Here is a 19,749-nt window from a genome sequence, read left to right on the forward strand (position 1 = left end):
GACTAAACTGCAATATATAATGTAAATGATAGTACTGAATAACTTTATAAGCAGAATTTTAAAAAAGAAATTTAAAAGAAGAATTATGCAATGCATTGCAATATGATAATATGAAAAAAGGATTTTAAGTAATTCTACCTTGTATTTTATAAAAAGAAACGATGACTTAAATAATTATCAGAATTTTAGTTCTTTTCCCATTATTGGACTATCTTCTTTCAAAGACTTTACAATTATATAGCGTTTTGCATAAGTATATGTTAGCATATAATATACTTAATTAATAAAAGGGTTTCTTTTAAAGAAAATTTCTTTTCAACATACATTAGTTTTAAAAGGGTTTCTTTTAAAGAAAATTTCTTTTCAACATACATTAGTTTGTATAAGAAAAGTAGAAATTTAATATTTAACTCTAACCACTACGGACAATTTGCTATTTAAGATACAAATAATGAATGAAAAGGATGGTGAAATCTGTTAAAAAATGACTCATTTTAGAAACTTGCCTACTCTGACTCTAATCCGTCCGTTACTAGAAATACTTTTTGACAGCAGAGAAAAAGTATAGGAATTGAACAGTCGTCACCAGAATTCGAACCTGAGCGTGTTCTTCTTTCTACCTTCGCAATTCTACTTTAATTAACTGAGGGTTTTAATTAACTAAGATTTTTTAATTTCTATCATTGAGATGTGTTAGAAATAGAAAGTCTTTTACTCTACTTTCTTTGTAGTTAATTACAAAAATAATTAGATTTTACTATCTAAAGTAAATAAAGCTTTCAATTTAATATCTAAAAAATACTAAAAGTCATCCAGAAATGGATTTCAAGAAGGCATTAAACGTAAATAAATATTTTAAACGTTTTAAAACTTATAATAGTAATTTAAATGTAAAAAAAAATCCAATTATTAATTAGGTATCAGACATAAAGGACAGAAACATTAAGATAAGTCATAAAATAATATTAGAAATGGGTATTAATTAGCCTAAGGAAATTTCAGTTATGGCAATATTTAGTTTTATTAATTGATCATATACAAATATTGTTATTACTCAATATTTGTTTTGCGACATCCATGTGACAAAAATTTGACGAATTATGATTGATTGAAAAAAAATATAGCATTTCCATACACAAGAGTTTTACAAAAGTTTTTATTCAACTATAAGTTATAACTTCCTAACTGGTATTTTTTGTAAAACAGTTTCAAGTTTTAAAGAAGTATGATAAGCTTGGTGCAGCAAGCATTCTAAATCATTTATTTTTTTACATTATATTTTTGTTATTTTATATTTTCGATTTGTTGAACGTGACAAATAAACATAGAATAATTTTTTTCTAATTGACCCAAATAATGAAGGAACTAAGATCAAGAATGAACATCATGAAGGATCAGCAGGTTAATAAATCAATGAATAATCAGCTCAATTAAATCAGTGAATTAATGAAAAAGAGAAACAATGAATCAACGAGTAAATAAATTAGCAGGTCAACATTTTAGACAATGATTAAGTAAGTAGGTCAATGATTCAGTAAATTAGCAGAAAACGTTTCTGGTAATTAATGAAAAAAGAATCAATAAATCAGCAAATTAATAAATGAGGAATTAATGAAAGAGAGATTCATCAGATTTGCTCACATTCCTTGATCAAGATTGCTAAAAGCCTGCCTTTACTTCAAAAAATCATATCGGACAGACTTCGTTATTTAAAAAAAGTTTTTTTGAAGTTTATTTATTTTATGCCTCACTAATTGAATCCAATGCGTGTATTTTATTCATGATAATTTAGTAAAAATATGTTTATCACGAAACTTATGGATCAAAAATCAATTTTTATAAGTTAAATGGTTAATATTAACCAATACTGCAGGGTACTCTGACTATCAAGTGTCTAGTTGTAAGAAATTAAGCAACAAAAAATGAATTTTTACCGAATATGTTTTATCCATCTTTTCCTGTATTCTACACTTATTTTTGAGGAAATTACAAAACAATTAAGAAGAAAACTAACAAAGAAGCTAATTTATTTTAAAAATGTAAATTTTGTAAATGTAATCTGCAATTTTTGTAATGAAATTCAGTAGATTAAAAATAATTTTTTGATAATTTATTACATTAAAGACAAATTATATTTTAACCAAGTTAAAGTTTTATTAAACAATTTGACATTTTTGTAGTCTTCAAATTTGAGTTTGTTTCAAAGTTTAGCACAAAATTTTTACTTCATGAGAATTTTTATGACGTAAACAAATAAAAATGTGACGTCAATTCACCCGATTCGCTATGAACCAGATTTTTTAGACAAAAATTGCTCCGAACGTATTTCTATCATACTCCAGTTTTTCCTACCTCATTCTTTTGCTCTAGAATAATCTATTTACTGACAAGCTTTTTAATGTCTTGTAAATGAGGTATATGAAATGTAAAATAAGGCTTCTATAAAATATGTTAGACATGTTAACAAAAACTTGTTCGATGTAAAAGTGAGATGCTTGGTAATCTTTGTTACTTTTGTTTTATTCATGCATTTATGTTACATGCATTGTTTTAAAAATTTCCAAATAAATTCCAAAAATAAGCAGTTGCAAACTTTACCAAAAAGGAAAAAACATGGATTTAATGGTTTGCCGCTAAATTACTTTTAATAATCGATCACTTCCCTGAAATTGATAGGTTACACTATGTTTCCCGAAATTTTAGCTACAAAATAATGTAGCTTTTTTAATGTAGCTGGCTTTTTAACAGTTGTTAAATAAAAAAAATATTTCCTGGTTTTTTAAGATTTTAAAGGATAAATAAAAGCTGTTTCATTCAAATAAAAGCGATTTTCTTAAACGTATAGTGAACGCAATTAAATGCAAAGAAATAACGGTTTTGTCATCTGCTTTAATACAAGAGTATAATATTTTTTTTCCGCATTTTCAATCACATTATTTCTGCTTATTCGATTTTGTAAAATGAAATCCAGAATCTAAATAAAAGAATAGAATGAGCAATCATTCCAACAATAACAGCAAGCGTAAAAAAATATGCATTAAATCAAGAGTTATTAAATATGTGACTAGTCATAGAAAAAGTCAAAAATATTTCAAAATAAACTTAGATAAAGATAATTGAATATTTCATTTAATCCTGAAGATAACTATTGATTTAATGTTAATGAGATATCCAGAGTTTACCACATGGAGGGCAAGCCTCCATAGCTATTATTAGGGGAGGATACTTTATTTATACAATTTTGTAGTTTTAAACTGTAAATTCGAATTAAGGAATACTTTTAATTGTTTAAGGAAATTTTTGTTCAATATTTGGGGGAGGAGAAAATTTTTTAAATATTTTTGGTAGGAGATATTTCTTTCAGTCAAATTCATAACATAATCATCAATGCCTAATTTTGGAATCACATAAAATAACAAATAAGAGAAGGAAATTTCCAACAAGTAGTTAAGTTTGAAGGGAATAGGAATTTTTTGGGTGATGGATTAGATTTTAAAATAATTTATGGAGGGGATTTTTTTATGTGGGGATTATTCCTTTTCTAGTTCAATTTATTTTCTACTCAAAATTTATATTATAAGAGATGCATCTATAGAACCAACAGATTATTTGGCCGAACTGAAACACAAGTTTTAATAAATTTTTTGGGTGGTATTTTTTAAAATCTTTATTGATGTGACTATTATTTTGTTAATTTTTATTACATCTCTATTATATCCCAAAAAGACGTCAGAGTTCTAAAAAAATCTAAGAATCAAATCTAAGACATTTTTAATCATACGCAAAATCAAAAAGCACCTGAAAAGCATCCCGAAAAAGCACAACAGGAAATAAAGCATCAAGAAAAACCACAGGAAAAAAAACATCATAACACGAAATTAAGACTAAATTAATTAAGTATTATGATTGGAACATTAATGATTTAAAAAAATTTTATTTTTAAAATTAATTGATTTACAAGGGTTAGTTAGAAGTTTATAAAAAGGACTTTTTTGCATTTCATACTTTTTAATACCTTTATTTCACACTATTGTGCATGCGAACTTAAAATATTTTTAACTCCAATTATTATGCTTATCATATTGCGAAATTATAATCTAATCAACTGAAAATAATATTTTTTAAGAAAGAGCTGAACATTAAAATGAAATATTTCATTATTTTTATAAATATTTTTAGCTTCACATAAGAGTAACACACTGAGAAAGTATTGCCAATTGTTACAAGCTATATGATAACATACTATCATAGGGATATAAAGTTAAAAAAACATAAAACTTCAAAAATTCATTTTCCAACACTTTAAATTAATTCTAGTATATAAACTAATTTTTTAAAACATAAGTATCTAGTTACATCGCCTACTAGTTTTAAGCATCTATTCAGAAACGTAGAGAAATGTTGAAACGAAAAAAAGAATTGCAAGAAAAAAAAATACTTTTATCAAAATCTGCCCGAATCTTTTTAAAAATGTTTTATTTTTTTAGCATTCATTAACATTCTTCTATCATATTTAAACACAGAGAAAAAAAGTTAGGCCAAATCTACCAATATATGGTACAATTTACCTAATTTTTTCATGATACCTCAGAGTATGTCATAAAAACTTGCTATTCGCTTAAATTTACTTTTCAGTATTGTATTTTTGACTAAATGTGTCGTAATAAGAATTACAACTTTGAAAACCAGAATTTCCCATAAACCGTTACCATATGAATGAAAAAAAATTAAATCTGTATATATTTTGGTTTTATTAACTAGTGTTATGCTTTTTTTTTCACCTGAAATGTATTTACTATACAGAAAGGTAACTTCACCATAGTTTCTCCGTTAAAATTTCAATAAAAATGAACAACTGCATTAGAATTATTTACCATGTGTAGTGCACCAAAAGCAAAATATAGTTTTATATAATTTTAACTGACAAAAACCAAAATTGAAATGGAATAGGTCAAATAGAGAAAAAATTAAAAATTCAACTTTTCTTAAAATTTTCTGATTCTAATCGATTAATCATTGCTCAAATTTTTAACTTTTCATATATAGACATTTAGTTTAAAAATATATCAAAAAGCTTTTTCAAGCGTCTTTAAACAAAATGATAAACAAATAATTATTAAAATTGAGAAATAATTTTTTACATTTAGTTTTCTTTGGTTAAACGAAAACTATAATTGCGTTCAAAAAGTTTTTTATTCTCATATGAAATTAGGCAGAATGTGCAAACATTTAAATTATTATTAAGGAACACAAATTCTCTCTCTCCTAGCCTTATTATTGGGATCATATTTCCCAAATGGACGTTACTATCCATATTTAGAGGATCAAGAATCCAAATTCGTCATTTTTAATTAAAAAAAGAACATTTTTGTGACTGATTTTTAGTTACTTAAAAAAATTGTCAGTATCATCAATTGAGTATTTAAAGTTAACTTCTCAAACAGTTTGCAGTAATCCGATCAATAGATCAAAAGCTATTAAGTTGTTCCCTTTTTCATTTTGTACATTGATGTAAGTGAAAAAACATGAATATTGAACATCAATGAACAAAAAATATCTCATGTCAAACTAATTCTTTTCAAAATAAGTATTTATTTTTGTAACATTATCCTTTCATCGTTTGAATAAATGTTTCATTTATTCATACGTTTTTATTGCAATGCATTTTAACCACGAATAGAAAATTAAAATTCCTCCAATTTAAATTACAAAAAACAATCATGGACTTTTTTCTAATTCAAGGTGAAAGAATTTTCACTATATCTTTGAAAATGGTTTAAATTGTTTTCGAAAAGTCTCGTTTGCCAGTAAAGTTTAATCAAGTACTCAAACATGCTTTCGTTATCGAAAAATAACACTTTTTAAAATCGCGGGCCTTTGCTAGCTAGAAAATTTTCAAATTTAATATGTATGTTAACTAAAATCCAATATTTCTAAGTAATTTTAAATCCAAGGCGTGTTGCTATGGTAACAAAATTAGGCATCATTGCATCTCGTAAAGTAAAAGTAAAACTAATTCCTTCTTTTATAGATGGGCAGCCATCTATTGATTTTTACATCAATTTCGAAGGTTTTTCTTCACATGCGAGAATATTTTCCACAGTTCTTTTTATACATTTAATATAAGCTGTAATTTCTTTTGTGAAAAATATATTGATCCCCATAACATTAAAATTTCTTTCTAATGTTATGGCTAAAGTTAAATCTTATCTAATAAATAAGCACGGATGTTATCATTTAAACAGAAATATTCCTCACATTTCATTTGAACAGAAATAAGTCTGAGTACAATTTTCCTAAATATAATATAATCCTAAAAACTAAAGATATAACTATCAGACCTACAAAATTAATTATTACATTTTTATTACAATTAATTATTACGATATTATTACATTTTCAGTCCTGTTAACAAAATTGAATTTAAGTCTCTTAAAGATTCTATAAATTTTGAAAATCGTTGGGGTATTAATCACATATTTTGCCAGTGCGACCGTTGCTACAGCTAACAAATCAGACGCAAATTTAGACGTGAGGAGCAGGATGAATGCGTCGGTTATCAAGAATACGATAAATCCTCATTTGCTTACACATTCTTAGAATCTTGGGCATAAATTAATTTTAAAAATAAATTTTTTTTTTCCATCCCAGTCCTATCAACTTATCTTGATCCCTGGAATCTTATTTCATTCCCTTGTTAACGACATTAGTTCCTCACCATTTCTCTATAGCGCGTGGAAGTGGATTTTATCCTGATTAACCCCAATAAGCCGAGGTTTCTTTTGTTCCGTTTTTTTTTTCATCTTTATTTCTTTTATCACTTGGCTATTGCTGTTTCTCTAATTTTGTTTCTCACCTTTGCTTTCCATTTTTCGTTGGCAACTTTATATTTTATATTTCAAATCATTTTTGCTTCCTCCTATTCATGTCTGGTATATCTTGAGAATGGATGCCTATTTTTGAGCGCTTGAAATATGTTAACTTTTATTGCAATTCCATCCGCATATTTTTGAAGCCTATAAACGTTTTTAATCAAGTAACACAATCTTTCTAATATAATTATCATCTATTACACGTATATTTATGTACTTTCAGAAGTAATCTTTTATAGTATAATTACTTTATAAGTCCAATAATAATGATCGGTAATCAAAGATTCTATTATATTTGTTATATTTAGCCAATACTGACACTGATATATATATATATATATATATATATATATATATATATATATATATATATATATATATATATATATATATATATATATATATATATATATATATATATATATATATATATATATATATATATATATATATATATATATATATATATATACGCAACAAGAAGATAGATAAATAGTTACTTACATAATTATGATCTTTTAAATCAACTAATACATCATCTCTTTAAATTCAGCAGTTTATTTGATACCTAAAATATCGCTGTATCATAAATTCCCTGTTTTTGCAAGAAAAATGTAAAATAACTATTTCTATGTTGACGTAAATATGTATATATATAATATGTACATGTTTTATACATTGTGGAAACATGCACTTTCATAATCATTTTAATTCAGTACAATTTTTATATTTTGCAACACTTTTATTTAAATGGAAAGTAACGTTCTTTATTTTCAATGAAAATGTCTGAGTGTATGTAAAAAGTATAAGAAAATAAATTTTCAATTTTACTACTCAAACAAAATGTTTTATGTTTCTTCAAAATTCCAATATGTTTAAAGATTAAAAACGAACTAAACGAAAACAATTTTTAAAATTTGATGAATAGAAATTTATCAAAGTCGCACACTACTTTGTTCATGGAAAATTGTATTTATGAAAAGTTTTAATTAGAATAAAGGATTTTGCTTAAAACTTATAAATTTTTAAACATAAATTAGTGTGCAACAATAAAACGAAATATTTTAAACCTCAATAGAGAAAAGTTTTAAAAGTAAAAGACACAGTAAAAAATTACTCTGAATAGATATTTCAATTCGTAACTTTTTATTAAAAGCCTATTACATTGAAATAAAAAAGTTTACAAATGAAAATTTGATTCTTCATTTTCTTGAGATGAATCTGTTTCTCAAACATCTCGTGAGCAAATTCAGCAGTGAATCTACGATTTTAAAAAAAGTAGTTAATTTTTTTATTGGTTTAACAAAAAAAGTTAACAATGTGTAAACAAAATAATGTGTTTTGTTCATATTGTCATTCATGCATCACAGAGGGGATTTTAAACTCTTTTTTGAAACTTTCATTCAAAAAATTCAAGCATAAAGTTATATTCATACTGCAAAACTGAATAACATTTTTTATTTGAAATTTCCGAAAAGGCAAGTTAAATAAATTATTTGTCGATGTCATTTGCTCACAAGGTTATGAAAAGATTGCCTCAAGATTAGTAAACTTTCCTAATCGTTGTATTAAACATTCACAAAAATAAGTAAGTTTTTTAAACTTATTTTCATGGTTTAAAATTTTTCAATGATAAAGGCTTAAATGATACATTTTAAATGCAAATGTTATTTTTAATAAATTTTTGAATTTTAGAAAAATAAATTCTAGAAATAAATTTATATTTTTTTTTTTACCCGGATATGTTTTTAATTTAAATTCAAATGCGCATTTGTTTGTATGATAAATTGCTCACTGCAGTTAATTTATTTTATATATTTTATAACATACAGCTGCGAAAAAATAAAAGAAAAATTATTTATGGCGACGAGAAAAGAGTAATATTTTCGTAATATAAATTCAAATAAATGTAGCTTTTGAATTTTTTCTCTATCAGCTTAAAACCACAAAAACTCTTCAGAAATATAAAATATTTTTTTTTACAATAGCAAAAACAAAGAATAAATGATACATACGGTATATATATATATATATATATATATATATATATATATAAATATATATATATATATATATTTATATATATATATATATATATATATATATATATATATATATATATATATATATATATATATATATATATATTTATATATATATATATATATATATATATATATATATATATATATATATATATATATATATATATATATATATATATATATATATATATATATATATATATATATATATATATATATATATATATATATATATATATATGTATATATATATATTTCTTAATAATTTACAGGAGAGTAAAAAGAGTGATTCTTACCTTTTTAAGGTACTGAAGTCCCTTCTTAGCATGTATTCTAATTTTAAGACACAATGAAGAATAAGAGAATAAATTTTACATAATTCTTTTTACAATAAATTGCATGTATATTTTTTTAGAAAATTTAAATAAAACTTGCAAAAGAAACCTAAGTTCATTCTTTTTTATCTAATCTTCGTTCAAATTTAAAGCTACTTACTTGTATAAATCTTGATGCAACAGGTCATCATCAAAACGGAAAGAAAAAATATATTTTCACCAACCTCATACATTACTATATTGCTTATGGTCCTTAAAAAGAATACAGATTGTATCTAACCTTAGATCAAAGTATACATACCCATAACTACCAAAGATTCCTTCGAAATACTTGAAATTAATGAATGAGAGAGTGAAACGACAGAAGATTTCTTCACCACTTCTTTAAAGTGCATGATTTTATTTAGTATGACCATTTATATATATATATATATATATATATATATATATATATATATATATATGGTCCCCTGATATAATCCCCAGAAGCAAGGCGCCCGGTTATACCCCCAGACACTGGGTACCCATTTTAGTCACCTTTAACGACATGCATGAGCTGCATTCGGCCTATTCTTTCACACCTATTCACCACACAGGATTTACACACAGATCTTTTTAAACCCACTGGAACAAGAAAGCGGGGGAGGCCGCCGTTGAGATGGGCTAGATGGGCTGATTCGGTGGAGTCTTATTTTCTTGCAATTAATGAAAAGAATTGAAGATCAAAGATATATCGGAAGTCATTATGGTGAAATCTTCAGAGGAAGGCATTTGCCCACATTGGGCTATTGGGCTGACTGGTCAACTATGATGATATATATATATATATATACATATATATATATATATATACATATATATATATATATATATATATATATATATATATATATATATATATATATATATATATATATATATATATATATATATATATATATATATATATATATATATATATATATATATATATATATATATATATATATGTATATATATATATATATATTGGGTTTTCTCATTGGCATTAGAGTTCATACAATTTTATATCATAATTCAGATAAATGTGGCCTTTGAAATCAGTTTCAATGCAGACTGAGATTGCTGGAGTCTATGTTGACCAAAGGATCATGAACACATTTAAAAGAAATGGATATTTTTTCCTAAATTTATATTCTTTTACTTTTTTAAATGAATTTTTGGCTAGGAATCAGCCATTGAACACTCCTTTTTTGTTAAAAAAAGGAAAGAAAATGAAGTAATTCATTCTTTAGTTTGATCATTTTAGGAATCGCAATTTGAACGCATATAAGTGCAAATCCGTATATTTAGTAAAATAATAATTGTGTCTCTTGTTACAATTATTAAATATGAAACGATGGATTGCTTCATGTGTTTTATGCTTTTTATGCAGCAAGTAAATCAGCTAAAGATTATTGAAATACTACATAAGGAATCATGTAACTTAGTAATATATTAATAACAAAACTCATTTACATATATTTGTTAACTTTCATTCCTTTTTAAATCAGAAAATAATAGATCTACCAGCATTATGCAGACCAGCATAAAATATTCCTATTTCCCGTTGAAGTGGTGTATACTTTAAAAGAAATCGAATTATTTTTGCTTAAAAAGAATTTAATTTTTTGCTACTATGAACATGATAAATTGTACTAATAATTAGTTTATCTTTTAATTTAATTATTTAAATCAATGATATTTTTTTGAAGTCACGTGATTATGATTTTGAGTTAATATATATTTTCTACTTATTAGACTTGTTTGTTGTTTGCTATTGTTATTAGTTTTCGCTTATGATTAACCATCAGGGTTACAAGTAAGGTGATTTCTTCTTAATGAAAAAGTGGATTTCCTTGGATGTTACTTATTTCCCTTATCTTTAATTTTTCTAAAAAACAGCAAATTTATCATATCCACTACAAGCATATATGAAATATCGTGAATAGTCGATATTTTCAAAAATCTTGATGATGATATTTTAAAATGAATTCTTGTGATGATCGTGAAAAACTTCTCTTATGATAAATATCGAATATGTGATAGTATAATAATCGTGGTAATCGATCAGTATGAAGAATTGAAGTGATCAAGTTATTGATAACAATTATTATTGAATACAATATTATCATGAGCAATGATAATTTTTTTTAGGTTAATCAAATCGTGTTCTATTTAAAATAAAGAAAATTATTCGAATTTGAATATCGTAATTTTCTGGTGATCTATTGCATTATTAAAATTTCGATATCGTCTAGAAATAAACAAATATATATTATTCTCTTACGTTATTGCAAATCACATTTCCTAATAGAGATTCTTTTTTAACCAAATTCTTATGTTTATCTTAATTTATATAAATAGCTCATTTGATAACTCGTTGATCATTTATCTTTATTTAATAATAGTTAAATATACAAATAAAAATTTTAATTTTATTGCAGTTGCGTGTAATTAAACTTAATGTTTCAAAACTATCAGAGTAGTTTAATTTTATACTAAATTTTTAAGAAGGAATAGAACAACAACAACAAAAAACAATAGGGGTCTTAATTTTCAGTCATTTCCGTGCACATTAAAAAAAAAATCTGGAAAAATTACAGCTCTGCGTTTCAAAGAATTTTCTAGCAAAAAAAAATAAATTCTGGCTTATGAAAACAAAATAAACCGCTCATTTGGTAATTTGTTCATTCACATGGTAATGGTTTACAGGAAACTCTTGTTTTCAAAATAGTTCTTATTATCCCACATTTTGTAAAAAATACAAAACTGTAAATTAAATTTAACCGAATAAAGGATTTTAATGCCATGCTCTAAGATATCATGATAAAATTACCTAATTTTACCACATTTACCAAATTTTATCACACGTCATAAAAATCATATTTTTTGATAATATTACCGAAATCAATACCGAAACATTTCGTTAAAATTTTTTTAAGATTTTTGAGCTCCCATAGAGCCGGAAACACGGTAAATTTTTATCATATTTTGGTAACTTTTCATCATTGATCATTATTTTTTTATTAAGCAAAATGATTGAGAATGATAACTTTCTGTTATTAAGATAATTATATGTTGCATCAGCTCCTAACTAGACTGAATCCATTTCCTTTCTCATAAATTAAATTTAATAACTGTTGTGAGTGCAAATGATACTTTTTCTTTACTTATATTATATTTTTACATACAAAATTCTCATTAAAGAAAAGTATTGATGTAACAGCCCGTTGTGAACCAGGGATCATGGAGGTTAACGTCTCACAATATCTAGACCAACGGGATGATTGTGGCAATGTGACCAGCATTGCGTACAGACCGTCTTTACTCCCCAGAGATGCTGGTACCCGTCGACGCGAAGCTGTGTGGGCAACCATTGCGGATCGAACCCCAGTTTTTCACAATGACAGTTCAGTGCCATGACCACTAAGCCATTGTGGCTACTATTCGCATTAACTTATCTAAAATATTTTCAAGAACTTAGATTCGATAATTTTTTTTTCTTTTTTGTCATGAGAAATGCACTCTCTTTCAGAAAATGCTATTTCAATAATTGCTTTATCTGATTGGAATATGCAATCTGTCGATTGTCTCATCAATCGTGAATAGTTGAAATAAACATTGGGTTTAAGTATAAATCATTATAAAATTGTTCCCGTGGACTCTTAAGGCTCCCACAGTGTTACTTCAATTGCTTTAAACTTCAGTAAGAAATATTTTTGACATAATTTAATTTTTAAAATATTTTCAAATCCCATCTTTATCTTTCCCCATCTCTAACTTCTTAAGACTTTTAATTCTATAGAATGAAAACCTTTACTAAGTCTTACAAAATGGTCATAAATTAACGTTTAACGAAAGCGGTAAAAAAAGATCGAATAATGGATCCTTTTTTCTTTGTAAATTAAGTAAGCCTAGCTTAGAACAAGTAGTAAAATCTGGTACTTGGTATTTTTTTCCACGCATAAGATGCTTATAGAACATGTCATTTTATAATTAATGTATTTATTTTTAAATAGATAATTTTTTAACTGCCTTTGAGCACTAGATGGCCTAATTTATTCCCATCCTATGTAATATGCGATTAAATTTTTTTAATGTCTAAAACAATCAACACACACAATTTCTGTTGTATTAATAAAATGTTTAAGTTACTAGAAAATGGTGAATAGTTTTCATCAAATTTTCATAGCATTAATTACTAATATGATAAGTGGATGCTCTATCAGAGAAAGGTATTGCATGATGTTTTCTGCAATTTTTTTAATCATATATTTTTCGTATATTTATTATTTAAATTTTTCTCGACATCCGAATATGAATAGTTTCTCTAATCAAGAGGTCTACGGCATTCTTGGGAAACTACTTGTTATAAACATAATCAATACACGTTCCCAGTCCTCTGTCTGAATTTTTAGATGCCTTTTTTGTGGTTTAAATTATTCAAAGGTTTTTTTAAAATTTTGGTTGCATTATTTATGTTAGAAAGTATAATTAGTGAATATACTGCCAAAAGTGACCGTTGGTAAAAGTGAGATAAATTAATCGTTCTTATCTTAACGTTCTTCACTTAAATCGTACAATGACTTTTTTTTTATGTGGATACTTTGGCATTTATTGAATTTATATCTTTAATGCTTGGTTCTTTTTCTTCTCAAAAAGAGGTAAGTATTTAAATGACTTATGAACTTCTATTAATTATCTAAATTTTAAGAACATAGTCACTATCAGCAAACCTATGATATTGTAATCACTGAATGAAGTTCTATTAATTTTAAGTTTTCTTTTAAGAAGGTAAAAATACTAAGAATGTCTTGTAGATTACCAAAATAAGGAATAGAAATTTTTGTATATAAAATAGAAAAAAATAATTATAAAAATTCTCAATCTTTTTGGAGAAGAAATTCCTATTAATTTTAAAATATGTTTCTTTTTTTATTTTAAGATTCATTTTTATTGGTTTCAAAATGTTTTTTATATAGATATATAAAATAATAAAAATAAAATATTAAATTTCTTTTAAAATTATCTGGATTTTTTTTATCAAATTATTACGTAATATTAACTAATAACTATGTTTTACTCATACATTTGTTTGTGTTCTAAAAAAACCTTTTTACTGACCACATTTTTCAGTTTTCACATCCACTGCTTTTTTGCTTTTAAAAGTAAATGAATAAAATTGGCGTAAAATATCTGCTACATTTTTCGGCGGAACTTTAATAAATAAACCTCTTTCTATATTTGCAATGTTTCAATGCAGATCAGAACTCCGATAATTAAATAAAAACCCTGGTAAATTTTTCATATTGTATCGTAAAGACATTTCTGGTAAAAAAAAACAAAAAACAACAACGTAATTTTAGTAATAAAACCAAAATATTCGGCATTGAAACCATTCATATGGTAGTAGTTTTCCGGAGATTTTGGTTTTCAAAGTTACAGTTCTTATTACCACATATTTAGTAAAAATGCAAAGCTGAAATGCAAATTTAACCGAATAAAGAATTTTTATGCCAAGAACTAAGGTATCATGATAAAATACCAAATTTTACAACATTTACTAAATTTTAACACATGCACAATAGTTTATGGTTAATTTTATCAAAATCATTACCAATGCTCTTTGGTAAAAATTACTTTGCTTTTCGGAGTTTCCATAAAGCCAAATTTACCATACGTTAATTTTTTGGCCATACTTATATTGATATAAAAAAATAATAAAAATAAAATATTCAATTTCTTTTGAAATTATTTGAATTTTTTTATCAAATTATTGCGGAATATTAACTATTAACCAATAACTATGCCATTCACATGCATTTGTTTGTGTTCCAAAAAACCTTTTGACTAATTATGTTTCTCAGTTTTAGCATCAAATGTTGTTTTTTGTTTAAAAGTAAATGAATAAATTTGGTATGCAATATCAGCTACATTTTTCGGCGGAATTTTAATAAATAAAACTTTTTCTACAGTTGCAATGTTTCAATGCAGACCAGAACTCCAATGAATTAATAAAAATACAAGGAGAAAAAATTCTGGTAAATTTATCATATTGAATCGTAAAGACCTTTCTGGCAACAAAAAAACCCCATAATTCTGGGAATAAAACCAAAATATTCGGTACTGAAACCATTCATATGGTAACGATTTCCACTCATATGGTAATAGTTCTCCGGATATTTTGGTTTTCAAAGTTACAGTTCTTATTACCACATATTTAGTAAAAATGCAAGACTGAAAAATAAATTCAACCGAATAAAGAGTTTTTATGCCATGCCCTAAGGTATCATGATAAAATGCCAAATTTTAACACATATTATGAAAACATTTTTTATTGTTAATTTTATCAAAATCATTACCAATGCATTTTGGTAAAAGTTGCTGCGTTTCTCGCTGTTTCCTTAAAGTCATTTTACCATATTCTAGTGGTTCTGGCCGACTTTTTTTCTCAGTGTACCTACCAATGATATTTTTCTCGCCCATATTGCAGCGTAATTACGTACTTGAAATTAAATCAAACATTTTATTGCCTTTTATGTGAGTTTATATGCTATGCTTAATTTTTAATCAATTATTTTCATTTTATTATTTTGAAACTGAATATACCACATAATATTCAACTTATATTAATTCTATTTTTATATCTGAGTTATTTTTCTCTCGTTCAAAACGCAGTGGGATAACGTATTTGAAATTAAATTTAGCAATTTTTTTGCCTTTTATGTTAGATTATATACTATACTTGCTTATTAGTTAATTTATTTCAATTTTATAATTGTGAAATTGAATATGCCACGTATTTCAATTTATAAATTTGAATTTTTGTTTTTTGTGGAATAACGTATTTGAAATTAAAATAAACAATCGATTGCTTTTTGTTAGATTACATACTATATTTTCTTATTAATTCATTTATTTTTATTTATGATTTTGAAATTAAATATTTCATATATTTCAAATTATAGCAATTTCAAATTTTTGTTTTTTGTTCTTTCTCATTGTTTTCTCATTCAAATCGCAGTGGAATCCCGTATTTCAAATTAAAATAAACCATCGATTGCGTTTTATATTTTATTATATTTTATATTTGCTTAATAGTTAATTTATTTTTATATTACTATTTTGAACTGGATATATTTCAATTTACACCAATTACATTTTTTTACTTCCTGTTGAGATATTTTTCTGCAGTTATTTTGCAAACTCTCGGAATAGAGATCTACCATTGAAAAGTATTTGAAATGGCTGGGAAATATCATGTCGCAATTGGAAAAACTATTTAGTAAATACAAAGTTTCATTCAAGAAATATATTATATACACATATTAATACACAGATTTATAACCAAGTTTGTACATAAAGTACTGTACTAGCCTCGATGTTCTAAGAGAAAAAAAATTTATTTTTGATGAATGTCTCATAAAAACAAATGATATCAGAATTGTTTAATTATTTTTTAAAATTTTTTTGAAGAGTCACTTAATTATAAAATCTTTTTTAAGTTTAAAAATTTCTATATATCTGAGCAACAACAATAGAAAATTTTCGTATCATAAGTCATGTTTCATTTATTACCGAAATATTGAGAAACATTTTTAATTATCTACGGTTGCAAAAGAATTCATTTCCAGAAATTCTCTTTAAGTTTTTATGAAGAAAAGGAATCGCAAGAATTACTTATGAATTAATCAATATGTAAGCAAAGCATAAGAGCTATCGACTTATTTTTAAGATAATTAGTATCACAGTATAAAATGTAAAACAACACAGAGAGAAAAGTTTGCAAGAGTAAAAGCAAAATTTTTTAAAAATAAATATTCGTTATTTTACATTGATTCAAATGAGATATTATTTCTTTAAGACAAGCTGTTATAAAATTTTGAACATGTTGATCCATTATATTAATTAAATATGCTTGAAACTTAATAAGTTGCAACAACAGCATTATATTTCTTAAATCATGATAGTATGGCTCGATTTGGAGGAAAATATGTTCCAGTTTTAGAGCGTATGAGGATTGTACCATATTATGATTCAAAGTACTAATATTACGGTTCCTTATTGGACAGATTTTTCTGTGTCTGTTAACTTATATATTTTTGCTTTAAGATAGACAGAAATAACATGATATGTTGAAATGATGCGCTTTTTTTCAAGATATAATGATTTAATATATAAATGATATGGTTATTTCTTAGATAACGAAAAAATATGTTCTTTTAATTGTTCTTTCATTAGGATTATGAAATAATTTCTAAAGAATATGCTTTCTCTCAAAGGAAAGGAAATAATCTTTAAATGATAGGTTCTTTCATTGAAATATTCAAATATATTTTCAATAACGTGTTTTTCCATTAACACTCGAAAAAATCTAATTTTTTAAAAAAATGAAATAATAATCTTAAAAAAGAAAAAAGGCATTTTATTTTGCTGCCAAAACAAGCTTCATGCACATTTTATTTCAAAAGAGTCTTGGGATTTGGAAGGTGTAACAGATTTCAACTACATTTAAATGAGTTATTAATGTGTAATATCATTCTCCATGCAAAATTAAATTTACTTACCTTCAAACAATGAAGACAGTGGCTCTGAATACTGAAGTCACTTACCTGAGTAAAAATAAATTCAATTTAGGCCAACATATTTAGAGTATAATACATAATGTAAAACTTTATTAAAAAATATTTGAATTAATATACAAACGAAAGTAGCAAAGAGTCAAACTAAAAGAAATAAAGTGAACATGAACCAATATAATTAAATTAAAATGCATTGTTTTAAATTTTATTAATAATTAGTACGGTATAAATACTCCTTCAAACAAAATTTGCGAAAAATTGAATTGAATAAAGTAAATTCAAGGTAGATATTTAGAAAATTACATATAATTAAAAGCTTTATTAATTATTTGATGGAATAAATATTACGTTTCTTAAACCAAATTGGTTGAAAGGTGGAAATAAATAAATTGTTAAGTATCATTTACTTTATTACGAAAGAATATAATATTTTATAAGTTTAAAGGATTTGTTTGTAACCAACACTTCTCCCCAGTTGGTATCAAATGTTCCCCTACATTCTTTTCTATAAAAGCACAAAAGAAGCATTGTCATCACGATGCAGCTGTTTTCATAATGTAGCTAGATGTAAGAGTGGGTATAGAGTAAAATTTTTGCTTCAATTTAATCTTTATTTATGAAGACTTAAAATTAGTACAAACGTGATTAATTTCGTATGTTTCATTCAGTGTCTTTCTGTGCATTTATTTCTGTAAATAAACGATGCAAATAGAGTACATACAATTTTTAAAGCTAATTTATTTATTTTTATTTATCAAATAAATAATGTTGAAATTTTTATAATTAAGGAAAATATTTAAGATTACCTAATTCAATGTAAAGAAAAACATTATTTATTAGATAATTTTTAATCGAAACGTAATAAAGATCTCTACGTTTTGATATGGAATAAATTTCAAGCCTAGTGCATTTTTGCAAAAATTTTTTACAACAAAACCTTAATAGTTAGCACTTACCAATTTATTCTTATATTTATTTGATTTGCAATCATCTTAAGCGGTTATGGTCTCCCCAACTGTTTCTTTATTATATCGCAATATGTTAAAATATTGTGAACAGTTTCAACTATCCTCGGATCAGTAAATAAATTATCAAATAGTAAAATAATTATTTGGGTCTTTACTTAACAAAAAGAATTTCATAACGGTTAAGAGATGAAAAAAATAATTTATAGAATATGGGATGAATTTTAGCTTTTACATTCTCTCTTTCACCTACAGGTAATTTTAATACAATGCAATCATTTAGCATAAATAAAGATCCCTAAATTAACTAATAGTTGAAATAATAATTATTATTTTAATTATTTTTTCAACTGTTCCATTAAATAGTATCGGTATAATTTCACCATGTAATTAAGCCTAAAGAAAGTTGAAATAAATATTGATAAAATATTTACGAGAGAGAGGTTCCAGATGAAAGGGATGAAAAGGATGCTTGTTGCTAGCTGTGTAGAGAATAAGTTGGAAATGTGCTCCAACTACTATTCTGCGGCAAAAAGCATGTGCGCATGCGCGAAGGCTGCTCTACTTGCTGACAGTCTGCAGTATGAGGACAATATGGCGGAAGTACTGGTAGAAGAGGAACTCTTTTTTATTATTCCCGTTATCGTTTGGCTCTTTCAAATCACTTTTAAAATTAAAAATTAAATAATATATTTAAATTTCTCTAACAGGGTATGCGCGGATTTTTTCAAAAAAGTTTCTTTTGTTTCTTTTCTTTATTTTTTTTAATTTTATTTAATAAAAATAAATAATTCATTTATTTATTTTTAGAAAGAAGAAACGTATTTTTGTTAATATATTCAATAATTTTACAAAATAAAAGTTTTACCTATGTAATGAATGCACGTTTAGTTGCCGTCTTGATGGAGAGGACTTGTTGCTTGTATGAA

General features: G+C 25.1%; 1 long non-coding RNA gene across 1 annotated transcript; it reads right to left on the reverse strand.

Moving 5' to 3' along the window:
* Positions 1 to 7,997: 7,997 nt before the first annotated feature.
* On the reverse strand, positions 7,998 to 19,557 carry LOC122269246 (uncharacterized). Its single transcript, XR_006225083.3, has 3 exons — positions 19,255 to 19,557; positions 17,841 to 17,885; positions 7,998 to 8,133 (listed from the first exon to the last, which is right to left on the reverse strand). It is a non-coding gene; the product is annotated as an uncharacterized LOC122269246 (long non-coding RNA).
* Between the last annotated feature and the right edge of the window lie 192 nt (positions 19,558 to 19,749).

This window comes from Parasteatoda tepidariorum, chromosome 11 (assembly GCF_982258835.1).
Source record: "Parasteatoda tepidariorum strain Cologne lab strain chromosome 11, Ptep-v5.0, whole genome shotgun sequence".
NCBI lineage: Eukaryota > Metazoa > Arthropoda > Arachnida > Araneae > Theridiidae > Parasteatoda > Parasteatoda tepidariorum.